Below are 13,464 nucleotides of genomic sequence, written 5' to 3' on the forward strand. Positions count from 1 at the left end.
TTGAGGAAATCGTTGCCTCCCCTTGGGGTTGAAATTCTACCCTGAAGATGGAGCCATTAATTTCTTTCGAAACGTTTGTTACCTTTCTGCACAACTGTACATCGACAAGGTCTCAGATGGCCGTAACATTGTGACACTTAGTATCTTCTGTGTGATAGGAAATGAAATTATAAATTCTATTGCTATTTAGATTAACTTTTGTGCTCCGAAAGGTTGACGCAGTACTCCTACATTGACAACGCCGTACGCGGCAGCTATCATCGGAATGGCTCTGTGGCCAGCGGTGCCAGGCTGTGGCGCTCCAACCGACGGATGCTGGAACTGTGAAGAACTTGTCTCGTGTGCTCACCACTGACGTGCATTCGGCCATATTTTGAAGTTTGCGTGGCCACTAAGAGGCGTTCATGCGCGCCGCTGACAGTTTCAGATCCAGTATCATGTGCGCTCGAAACACGTACTTAGGCAAAGGCCCACGTTTTCCTGAATGTGTAGGAGCAAACCCCACGTTTGTAGCCCAAGCAGTTACCATTTTAGGGCGTTTTAAATTTGTCTTGTAATCAGTGGTTATACCAGTACTCATCCGACAGCGTGGATTTTCATAGCACTTCTTGCGCAATATATTCCATGCCATAGCACCTTCCAATTTCTATTAGTCTATCAATCATACCCTGTAGAACAGTTTCTTCCTTAGCCATTAACACAAGGTCATCTGCATATTTCACAGTTTAAATAATTTACCCTCAAACTGTGAAATATGCAGATGACCTTGTGTTAATGGCTAAGGAAGAAACTGTGCTACAGGGCATGATTGATAGACTAATAGAAATTGGAAGGTGCTATGGCATGGAAATGAATGTGGAGAAAACAAAAGTAATGAAAATTTCGAGACAACCAACCCCAGTCACAATAAAGATAGACCAAAAACAACTGGAGAATGTGAAATGTTTTAAATATTTGGGTAGCTTGTTAACAGATGATGGAAGGTGTACTTGTGAAATTAAATCCAGGATTGCCATGGCAAAAGCTGCATTTAGCAAGAAGAAGAATCTTTTTACCAGCAAATTGGACTTAAATTTGAGGAAGAAACTAGTGAAATGCTACATTTGGAGCATAGCTCTGTATGGGGCTGAAACATGGACACTTAGGGCAGTAGATCAGAAACATCTGGAAAGTTTCGAAATGTGGTGTTGGAGAAGGATGGAGAAGATCAGTTGGACCGATTATGTGAGAAATGAAGAAGTGTTAATTAGAGTCAGTGAGCAGAGGAATATCCTACACGAAATAAGAAAACGGAAGGCTAATTGGATTGGTCATGTTTTACATAGAAACTGCCTTCTAAAAGAAGTTATTGAAGGAAAGATAGAGGGGCGGATAGAAGTGACAAGAAGACGAGGAAGAAGACGTAAGAAGATGCTGGATGACCTTGGGGACAGAAGAGGATATTTTCATTTGAAGGATAAAGCTCTAGATCGCGTCAAGTGGAGGAACTGTTTTGGAAGAGGCTGTGGGCCTGTCGTCTTGACAGATTACAGATGAATGAATGAATATCTGATAAAGCATAAGTTAGAAAATGCTCAGTTACCTGTTTCTAGCTTTCTAAGCAATCTATGCCGGCGCTCTGACTCAGACAACACGGAACTGCACACCGTTTCACCTCACAGCAGGCGCCCACCTCAGTCTCTGTAAAATTGTGACGTGACGGATAAAAGGCGGAACAGCAGGCCCAGAAAAAACATCCATTGCTAGACAACGGCACGGTGAACACGTTTCCTCCATAACGAATAACCATGCAATAACAGAGGAACTGTTGGAAGCTGTGTTTTCTATGCGGCCAGTTGCGTGTATTTAGTGAATAGACAGGGAGTTTCGATTGGTAATTGGATTTATTCGGCTATTAAAACACATAACTACAATTAATTATTGCGATTATGGCAATTCGCACTCTTTACAATTCACTATGGCACGCATTAAATTTTCTCAGTCGGCTGTGTCTTCACCAGTTGTTGCTTGGTGACGGCTCCTAATGTCTCAGATTCCTGTGCCTCAAATGTTCGTGTCCTCGTGGGCTGGCAGCGCTCTCGAACCTACCATGGCTCCAGGCGTGTATTCATCTTCAAATATTCTCAAAGCTCCAATTCGGTTCGCCACAGAAAACGCCGCCTCCAACAACTATTCTATCGATGCGTGGGTAACTGTTGCTGCGATCACGTGAAGGTTACGGACCGTTGCGTAGCAAACAATCCTCGCTTAATAGCGCCATCGCATGTTTTTCATGTAGCAAGTTAGCAATGGATGTTTCTTCTCGCGCCATAATCCTGGCTGTGTCCTCACGACACAAGATAAATATAGAGCCGAATACCACATAAGGCTATAACTGATAGTTGAGGCCGTGCCATAGCTCAGGTAATGTGGGATTTGAGGTGTACAAAGTGGTACTGGGGCAGATTTTCTCAGAGTACTTCAGTTTCCCCTGCCAATTCTCATTCCACCGACTGCTCCACATTAATCGTCATCTATCATCCGGGGCTGGTACAATAGGTCAATTAGTGGCCGACGTACCAAGTGAACTCAGTCTCACCCCACCCCGAGAAATTAAAGAAACAAACTAACTGATTAGTCAGTGTTTCGTCATGTTCACGCTGTCAGGCACTGTCCTTCAGCGCCTTAGCACACTTAAATGTATTCACATTATACAGGGTGCCCCAGGAGGAGAGGTCACTCTAAGCAAAACTGTGTACGTACATGTGACCTATTCCGAACGTTTTCCGATACACAGCTATTTCACTGTACAGACGAGCAACGCGCCCGGTCCACACGAGTGGCTAAGTGCACTGATGTTGCCGGTGGATCTAATTAAGGACTTCGCCATGAAGGCGTATGGGGGAGTGGGTATATATATCCACATTTTCTTGACCTCGGCAGTAGCTGGGTATGAGTGGTCAGCTTCACGCCCCGGCCGCTTTACCCCCGAGGAAAAAGCCTCCGGTACCCATTGGATAGGAGGCTGGGTGGGCCCCAGAGCCGGTCTCGGCGACATGGAGAAGAGAAAATTCTTGACCCTACCGGGACTCGAACTGCGACCCCTCGGTCGTCCAGCCCGTAGCTATCACGGCTCTCAACACTTGTTCTCTGGGGGGAAAATTGCGTACGAAGGTTTAGTTCACATTTCATTCCTTATGAAACAGCTCAGTATTGCCTCCTACGTAGGAAGTAGGGAGCCGACTGAACATTACCTGGGGGGGGGGNTGGGTCCGCGACAGAAGAGAGGGGAAGACCAGAGACCAGAACAGTTGCATTTTCATATAGGGCCGTGCCTACAGGCAGCATGTAAACTTTTGGTACAAAACCTGAAAGAAGAAGACAGCTAGGAAAACACAGCTGTAATTGGATGGATAATATTAAAATGGATCAGAGACAAATAGGATGGATGGGTGTGGACCGGACTCGTATTGTCCAATGGCGAGCTCGTGTGAACACGGTAATGAAGCTTCAAGTTTCACAAAATGCAGGGAATTCCTTCAGCACTTCTGTGTCGAGGTACTCATGCGGAACAGAGCAGGTTATTCAGTAAGGTTACGTGTGGTGACGATAATAATAATAGTAAGCACGACCAACTTCCCTTCCACTGCACTGCTATTCATGGTTCCAATATACCAAACGCCGGTCAGAGTGGCCAGGAGATAGAAGGCAGGAAATTACTTCACCCGCTCGAACACTGGGATCGTGGGTTCGAGTCCCACTCGACAAATCGATCTCTGTCTGTTTTCTTTCTGTTTATGTTGTCCCGTGATGGGCTGATCCTCCATCCAAGGAGTCGCACCGACTCTCTGTAAGATTCATGCGAAGGCCGCGCCATAGATCTAGCGGTTAGTCGCTGGCTTCCTACCGCTGCGGCCCGGGTTGGATCCCGGGTCTGGTCAAGTGGGATTTGTAGTGGACAAAGTGGCGCTTGGGCAGGTTTTCTCCGAGTACTTCGGTTTCCCCTGCCAATCTTCATTCCACCAATTGCTCCACAATCACTCTCACCTATCATCTGGGGCTGGTACAAGAGGCCAGAAGTGGCTGCAGTACAAGGGACTTAGTCCCACCCCACTAGCAATAAAAATAATTCATGCGAGCAGTTTAAGGTTTATTCTGAACAGGAACAGACCAGAGGGTCAATCCGCCAAGAGAGAAGAATTTGAGACACTCCTGGCGGAGTCACAGCCCCGCCTCTATACCTTATGTTTTAGAAAAAGAGCTGTGGCGGAGGGGGGGCCCCATTTCGTGGCCGGATGCACATGCTTCATGTGTGATTCACAGCATACCACAGAGAACAAAAGCAGTTGCTATGTTCCTGCTTTCATTACGTTGGTACACATGCTGAGGGCCATCTTCCTACTTGCGGCTCACAAAATGGTCCACTTCAATTTGCCCCAGAGTGTTTCCGGTCCTTTAATAAAATTAAAAGAGGCTGCGTGGGTGTAGGGTTACACACCACCTGCAAACCCTCACAAGCCCTCCCCTATTCAACACATCCATGTTCAACCCCTAAAGCAGTTCCATGTGAGATTCTCATAGCGGTCACTATCTTCCACGATGCGATACTCTGTAGTCCACAGACGTTTCAGAGGGACGTACTGCCTTCATATTCGCGGTATACGCTTCTCACCTGCTTCTTGTTTGGCTCATTCTTCGCCTCAGAAGATGTAATACGGAACTCCGAAACGTCGGCGGGCTTCTAGTGGACTAGGTGGCGTAACATTGTAGTTAGTTAGTTATTGGAGAGGGTGGGGTTCCCCATGCACTGAGACCTGTATTGGTCCATTGTGCTTCCCTCTATGATTTCTACCAGTCTCTATAACCTACCGGTACTGGTGCTTACCATCAGTCCCGCCCAGCCAGCGAGACCGGCTCTACTAGCTGAGAGGTATCTATAATGCTTCCCCCATCTACAAGAGGTATTAGAGACTGCTGTTGGGCGGGAAACGTCCGTTAATTTGGCTCAGTGACCTCCTTTGGAGATATGAGGTTCTTTTACGTGCCGTAAAGCTACGACACGGGACCCATGGCTTAAAGTCCCTCCCGGAGGACTTGTTCCCTGAATTTTTCCGCCTTTAAAAATTCCACGACCTCCGCCGGGTTTGAACCCGCGTACTACGAGTCATGAGGTGGGAACGTTACCTCTAGACTACGGAGGCCTCTAACGTCACATTGTAAAAAGTAACGCTCTTATTAAGATAATTGTTTAAGTGTGTATGTAAAGATGGCGGGAGGGCGCCACAGTCCAGCAGTTGCCCACCGCGAATGGAATCCGGAAACTCAGCATAGTTGCCACAGAACCTGCCTGAGTCAAGACGTGTCGAGGCTATGTACCGAACTGTACGGCGTCTCATCCCAGAAGAAAGTAATCTTTATAGTGACCGCCGTGAGAGGTCAGTCCAGTACAGAACCCAAATCCTCCATCTTATCATTACCATTCTGCCTTCGAAACCGTCTCCGCTCTTCAAGTTACCTGACTATAAGACTTCTTTCGTGATACTTGTCCCGCCCATTCCACTAGTAATATATGAAATTCTGAAGCTCATAATTATGTAGTTTTCTCCACCTCCAATACCACTCGGCAGTGCGGACAGTCACGCTAGTCACCTCCACACGGAACCACACCGAGTCGGTTCGAACCCCGGCCGGGGCACCGGCTACCCTGAGTCCCTCCAAGACTAGAACAGATAACCACCGCTTCCTTCTGAATCCTATCCTACCTCGGACTCCTTGAAGTGTCGTGAGGGAACCCGCTTGGTACGTCGGCCACTCCAGCCCCGGATGATGACGAGTATGCATCATTTAGTGGAGTAAGAAGTACTCGGTTAAAACCTGCTCCAGTGGGAAGCCGGCGACTAACCGCCTGAGCCTTGGCACAGTCAAGGTTTAGTCTCATGTTCAACTCACAGCTGGTAATTCCATCTCTTCTGTGGGCCTCTTCCTCCTCCTGATGTAGGTGGCATCACAGTACAGGGATTATTATTATTATTGGAGGGGGTGGGTTTCCCCATGCACCGCGACTAATAGTCTATTATACGTCCCCCTTTGATATTCTACCAGTCGCCATACCCTACCGGTACTGGTGCGTGCTATCAGCCCCGTTCAGCCAACGAGGTCGGCCCTCGGTACCCCCATCTACCAGAGGCATTGGAAACTAATTTTGCCTAATTTTGCTCAGAGGTCTCCTAGAGACATGAGGATCTTTTACGTGCCGTAAAGCTATGACACGGGACCCGCGGCTTAAAGTCCCGCCCGGAGGACTTGTTCCCTGAATTTTTTCCGCCCTTAAAGATTCCACGACCTCTGCCGGCTTTGAACCCGCGTACCTTGAGTCATGAGGTGGGAACGTTACCCCTAGACTACGGAGGCCGCTACAGTACAGCGATAAAAACGGCCGAAGGAACAAGCTATGCTCACCGCTGACATCAATCTACAGCCGAAGCTCAGAATGGTTGGAGCTTTGCCTTCACGGGACACTGGACAGCTACATCAACAACAAAGTACCAAGCCTTCCGCAGTTCTGCATCACGCCACGTCAGAGCAGAGGCATTCTTCTGGCCCTCGCCCCCACCCCCACCCCCACCCCACTCCCTTCTGACATGACGCAACGAATACCATTAATTTTCTCATGCGAGCGTTGGCAAGCCGTCTGCAGTCTTCTCTTTCGTTTCATACTCTCTGGCGCCTTTCTGTCTGGAAGAAACTCCTCTGATTCAGAAATGCGTTTGCGGGTGTGAGCCCAGTGCGTGCCACCGTCGGAGGGACAATGGCACAGGAGGTCATCAAGGCGGTCTCACAGAAAGAATCACCACACAACAACATTTTTTCTTTAACCCAATTAAGAGTGTTGGGTTTGTAGACCGCATCGGTAATTATGTGTTTCCATCACGTGTGGCCGCTGGATTCGTTTTAAGTATTAAATCTCTTGAATATGTGGAGTCAACTTTCTAACTTTACAGATGTATTGTTCTTATGTATCAAAAGTTCACTGTAATGGAGACAGTTGAGAACACTTTCCTGTTATCTCCAGCTTCACGCGCCATTTTAGGAAGGTCTCCATCCTTGCATGCTATCCTCAAGTTTCATTTTTGTCATATCCTCACAACATCTCTCTAATTTACACATCCACTGTCATTGCTGTTCTATCATGTTCTTGCTTTCCTGTCCTTTTCCTTTCAGCTCTTTTGTTTCACATACCCCAACTTTACTGCAGTTCAGTGCTGCAGCCTCCCAAGTAACACATGCATTTATGCAAATACGCCGTCTCGCAATTTCTTGTAACTCTCTTTCAGGCTGTGGGCACACGGCGGCTAGGCACTATGCCGCAAGCTACACGTTCACGGGTTAGTTAGTTAGTTATTGGAGAGGGTGGTTTTCCCCATGCGCTTAGACCTGTCTTGGTCCATTGTGCTTCCCTCTATGATATTCTACCAGTCTCTTTATCCTACCGGTACTGGTGCTTACCATCAGTCCCGCCCAGCCAGTGAGATCGGCCTCTACTAGCTGAGCGGTATCTTTAATGCTTCCCCCATCTACCAGAGGTGTTAGAGACTACTGTTGGGCGGGAAACGTCCGTAATTTGGCTCAGTGGCCTCCTTTGGAGACATTAGGTTCTTTTACGTGCCGTAAAGCTACGACACGGGACTCACGGCTTAAAGTCCCTCCCGGAAGACTTGTTCCCTGAATTTTTCCGCACTTAAAAATTCGACGACCTCCGCCGGGTTTGAACCCGCGTACCTTGAGTCACGAGGTGGGAACGTTACCCCTTGACTACGGAGGCCGCAAGTTCACGGGTTACAGCCATAAGCCTTCCAGACGAACTATGGCCCTGGGGTCGACTCAGTACCAGGAATCTTCCTGGGGTTAAGGTGCTTAAGGCTGACAAACTCACCGTCATCTGTGAGCCGACTGTCTAGAAAATATGGGAGCCTCGACGTCTCACAACCCCATGGGCCTCGAGGACCTGTTACAGGGACAGACAGACGTATAGGGAGCCACTTGACAATGTGACTGAGGGTGGAGGGGACAGTAACAACAATAATGTTGCTGATGCAGGTAACACGCATCCCGTCTTATAGGCAACCCGGAGGATCATTCCCGTACACGTCAAGAACAAAAGAAAGCATTGGATCCTACCCTGACCACTCTGAAACAACTCCGCCATTTCTTCATAGGCTTATGCGATCTCCATGCTGTCTGTCTGTGGATCCCTCTATATCAACTTTTGAATGCCTGTACCAATCTTTATGAAAATTGGCATGTATATCATGGCAACTGGGCCCATCTAAGTGGCGTACTTCATAAATCTGTCCCATCAGTCTGTGTGTCTATATGTGTATCCCTCCTATCGTTGCTAGGTAACGGCTCGGTAAACACGTTCCCGCTGCAACGAATAAACGCAACAGTACAAGAACTTTTGGATTCGTCTTGTTAAAGGAGAGTCTGTGTATCCCCTTATCGATGTTATGTAATAACTAGATAAAGACTTTCCCGCTGCAACAAAGATTCGCTGGAAGCATCGTTTTCTATACGGTCCGTTTCGTATCAAAGGAGAGTAGGCGATTGGTTCTTTCCAGCATCCCTGTATCTTCTAAGTGGCCTTTTGCGTTCAGTTCTTCTAGCCAAAAGACTATATGCATTTCTCACCTTTTGTGTACGTGCTACATGATTAACCCACCTCATTTTTCTTGACTTTATCGCCTCTAATGATTTCTCGCGAAGAAGACTGGCATTATCAGCCATAAGGGCGCGGTGTAATGGTTGTCCTGTTTGTTCTTACTGGCTTCATGATAACGCGGTTAGAAAGCTGTCTCTCAGGAATGTCGCCATGTTTGCTTTCTTCACGAAAGACAAGTGCATCCTGAACTGCTGATAAGATTACCCCCTCCCCCTAAAGCAGTCGATTTATTAGTTTCTTCATTACATAATTAATAAATATTGTACCTCGCCCTGGAACAAGGCAACTGGCACGTCCCGCTTTATCTCGAGGGAGGGAAGGAAGCCACTGAGTCATTAAACCTATTTCGTCTGTACAGAACTGCGAAATTTCATACATAACCGTCACGTGACAGGGCGTGACTACAGATGACTTCAAGACTGATGACCGGGTTTATTGGACTCTTTGATACAGCACGTGACTACACTTTACTGTTCGCTGTAACACACACACACACACACACACACACACACACACACTAGTGTCCACAGTCACGTCTTCACTGCCCTTGCTTGGTAGCGGCTCCCAACGACGAACGTGCCCCTTCTTCTGGCTTCCAGAACACTCCTGGCCTTAGCTAACAAAGTCAAAGTCAAAATTATGTTACGACCGACGGTCAGTCAGCTAGTCTGTCTTGGAATAAAGAAGCCATCTGGGGCCCAAGTCAGTTGCAGGTTTGTTGATCTGGGGCGCTCTCTGACGAGATGACGGGTCTGTCGTATGCCAGAGTCACAGTCAGCAGTATTAAGTCTGCTCTCAGTATGTACAATTTACATTTTACTTGTTACTAAATGTATGCAGGGCCTCTGTCAGTCCGGGCTCTAGTCTCTTCCATTATTGCTGTATTCTCTTACTGCCGTGGAAACATGCTAGTTTACTGAGACGTTTCTTAACAGCGGCTGTTGTATAGTTGCTCATTTCGCGGTCGTTGCCTAGCAACGGGTCTACATACCACAATACTGCCTCCATCATCAGGATTGAAGAAGCGAGCAGTGTTGGGGCCCACTTACCGGATTACCCGGCGCAGTAAGCCAGGATACCCAACTATGAATCTTCAGCACTGCGATAAGCTCAAATATTGTCGGATTTTGGATGAAACATTTCGAAAAATTTCCACATGAAACAAAATTCTTGACGACACATAAGAATATGACGGACAGTCAGTCTCGTGACCTCTGGCCGCTGTTTCGCGGTGAATACAGAATGGTCTCTGAGGCGAATTAAGCAAAACACCAAGAAGTACTGAGGAGTGGAGGTATAGCTCCACATATATTTCGTATCGGCATTAGATGTGAGCAGTGAGCTCCGCGATCCGCCCGCCCGTCTAACTCAGCTTGAATTTCTCTTCATTTCGTGACACTGTCGGTATCTAGACTGCAGAGCGTCGGATGAATTGGAAAGGATCTGGAAGGAGGCAATCGCGGCGAGTGGAGAAAATCACGTAAAAACAAGTGCTAGCTCGTGTGAGAACACGTGCCAGACAGAAAGCACCCTCTCATGTCTGCTGCGTCCCTTACGTCAGTTTCACGTGGCGTCGGGGGGGGGTACCTGGTTCCACTCTGGAGCTATTTTTAGAGCCCGACGCAAGCCTGCAGACGTCGCCGTCAGTCAAGGCTGCCGTAACAGTTAGCTGAACTGAGGCACGAACACTGGCTGCAGACCGGGGTTCCACCCCAGCCAGCGGAGTTGGCAAGTCATCTCTTCACTGTCGCACTAGGAAAGTTTGAACAGTCACCTGTTTTAGTATACAACAGATGGGCACGACATTCGGCACGCATGGTCATCATGATGATCAAGAAAAGAAATAATTTCGAATACGATCTAATTACATGGAAGGATAATATTAAATTGGATCTAAAGTAATACGCCTGAGTATTTCCGGACTGGATTCAGGCGGCTCAGGATGGGGTCCGGTAGTAGGCTTTTGTGGAAACGGCACTGAATCTAAGGGAGCAATAAAAGGCACCGAGCAGGTCGATCTAGTGGCAATGCTAGGTTCGAATCCAGGTCGCGACACCGGCAGTCCTGTCTAAGGTCCTCAGTGGTTTTCCTCAGTTCCTCCAGGCAAATGCCAGGATGGTAATTGGATTAGACCTCACGATCGCGTCTTTCGTTGTTTATCACCCATGCTACAAATTGACTGCCTGTAAAACAAACGCAATACGCACACTTCAAAGATGGNGATTCCGTGAATCGACACGGCCGTGTGTGTCACGTGGCTTCGCGCCAGTCTGCAAGGTGCTGCCTAGGCGTGTGGCTGTTTAGTGCTGCTCGCGCAAATATCAGGTCAGTACAGCTGTATAGCTTCTGTGCTTGCTGTAACATTATTTATATTGCAGGGTTTTCAGATCTCTAGTCTATTTATAAATCTCTCACCCTGTGGCGATAGTGCGGTCAATAGTCGAAAGCTTTCCGACAGTGACATATTGATAAAATGTGATAACAGACGGTCAATATTATTACATTAGTACAGACTGCTGCTACGGCGAGCAAGAGCGCTCTAATCGGTGTTTCTGTGCTGAGAATATCCATTTTCACAGGGATGTCGCCAAGTTTTTTTATAGTTTAATAAATTTAATGGCATTAAATCAAATTCCCGATGCAATGTATTCAGCACCTCAGTATATATGTCCCAAAATTTATTAGAATCCTTCACAAATGACAATATTCGACGGCGAACCATTTAAAGAACAATGGTAACTGTACGTACCACACGTTTTAACACTAAAATTTCTGTATTTCCCCGCCACAAGATGTATTTACGTATGTGTTTCGCATGCAGTGCGTCTCCTATGATGAAGGAACTGAACTTAAAAGTCTTAGGTATGTTGTAGATGAGTTTTAGACGTCAAACCTCTTCAAAGCCCATACGTACCATCTGCTGTAACCTGCTAAAACTCTCAATTCTGCACATTTGCGTGTTTTCAGTACACTTCTCACAATAAACAGCGATTATTTCCCTAAACAGCATTAACCGGTTGGGCTCTTTGGCGATGACGTAATGAGTTTCCTGTGAGGTACGAACTTGACTTTTATTTATCACTTTTATCGGACTGACCGCTTCCCGGGAAGAAAGGTATTCCCCATAACCACGTAGACCTATGCTATATGCGCGATACGTACACTTGACAAAGGCGAAGCGTGTTCATAACAGACAGACCCATCCCCTCGCCAGAGAGGATGTTACACAAGGGCCATAATCACAAGGGTTCAGTTGAAAAAAAAATCATATGGTCGTGCGCCTCAAGGGGTTTGACGCCAAGACGAACTGGTTGGCCGTAAACCACCAGTCGTAAAGTAACTGTGACTCAGACCAGTCTTTAAAGAGTTAAGCGTCAGTTTATGGAACGTAAGGGTGAGTGGAGGTAAAGTTCCACCAGTTCTTAACATCTGTTAAAAATGGAGGCAAGTGCTTGGAAGGTAACTCGTCATTTAAACTCCAGTCTCGTCCGCAGTGTAAGCACCAAAACTGGCCCAAACCAACTTTGTGGGCCATAAATGGTTCGGCCGGAAACGTCGCACGCGAAAGACAGATTTAGTCACTCGAAGCGCCGATCACATACAAATGGGTTGCATTAATGCGGGTCACACAGCCGCAGGAACGTGTGCTTCTGAGCTTACTTGTGAGTCACTGAAAACTGTGCTGATCTCCCTACACCATTCAAGACAAAACATATTAATATTTTGTAAATTTCCTCCTGCTTCCATTATTAGGCCACTTTCCTAAAGTACGTTCATGCGTCCTACTTCCTGTCTGTGCGTGTCTATGTGTCTTATCAACTTTTGAATGCCTGGACCAATCTGTATGAAACTTGGTATGCATATCATGGTAACAGCCCATCTCAACGGCGTACTTCATGATCCTTTCCATCAGTCCGTGTGTCTATATATGTATCCCCATATCGTTGCTAGGCAACGGCTCGGTGAAAACGTTCCCGCTGCAACGAATACATGTGGAACAGTAGAAGACATGTTGGACGCGTCGTTTTCTGTGCAGTCCGTGTCGTATAAAAAACAGGAGATTAGTTATTCCCAGAACTTGTTATTTTTCTAAAATTCCAGTCGGGAGGGCAGATGTCTGACTTGAGGCCCCCCCCACAAGACATAAACCACGCATATCATAATAAAGAATTAAGCCCGCCACACCCTGTTTCATATTGTGGTCTTTTGGGTTATGACACCGTGCAGTCTGATGGGTGGGTAAGAGCATTCCGGAGGAACATGCTGTCTCTACCCTGAAGCTGAAAGCAGTATGCTCCTCCGAAGCGTTAATAGCTCCGACTGCTCCTTACCTCTCTGGCTTATGGCTTGCTTGGCTTACTTTTCAACCCTGAAGCTAGAGATAGTAAGTCTTGCGAAACGGTCTTATCCCAGGACATAACAGTCTTCACAGTTACAGCCGTGAGGAGCCCAAACCCAACGCTCGTGGATGCGGTTCGAATTTTTGTTGCCAACGGATTTTGTAGATTCGATTTCTCGACTCCAGTGTTTTCCTCCGTTACATCAGCTGCAGCGCACGTATTTACCGACATACGGAGGAGGTTGCGGTGAGTGCATATACCAGTGTGAAAGCAATGCTCCCGCTTGGAACGTGCTCCCACCGCTCATGTATGTATACACTTTACAAGAAAATGGAGAGGAAAGGCAGTCTACCTCCTGCCTCGACTATCTTTGTTCCCTTTTTTTTTCTTGGCACTACAGCCCCAGTGGGCCTAGGCCTACCTCCA

This window comes from Cryptotermes secundus, unplaced genomic scaffold (assembly GCF_002891405.2).
Source record: "Cryptotermes secundus unplaced genomic scaffold, Csec_1.0 scaffold928, whole genome shotgun sequence".
In the NCBI taxonomy this organism is placed as follows: domain Eukaryota; kingdom Metazoa; phylum Arthropoda; class Insecta; order Blattodea; family Kalotermitidae; genus Cryptotermes; species Cryptotermes secundus.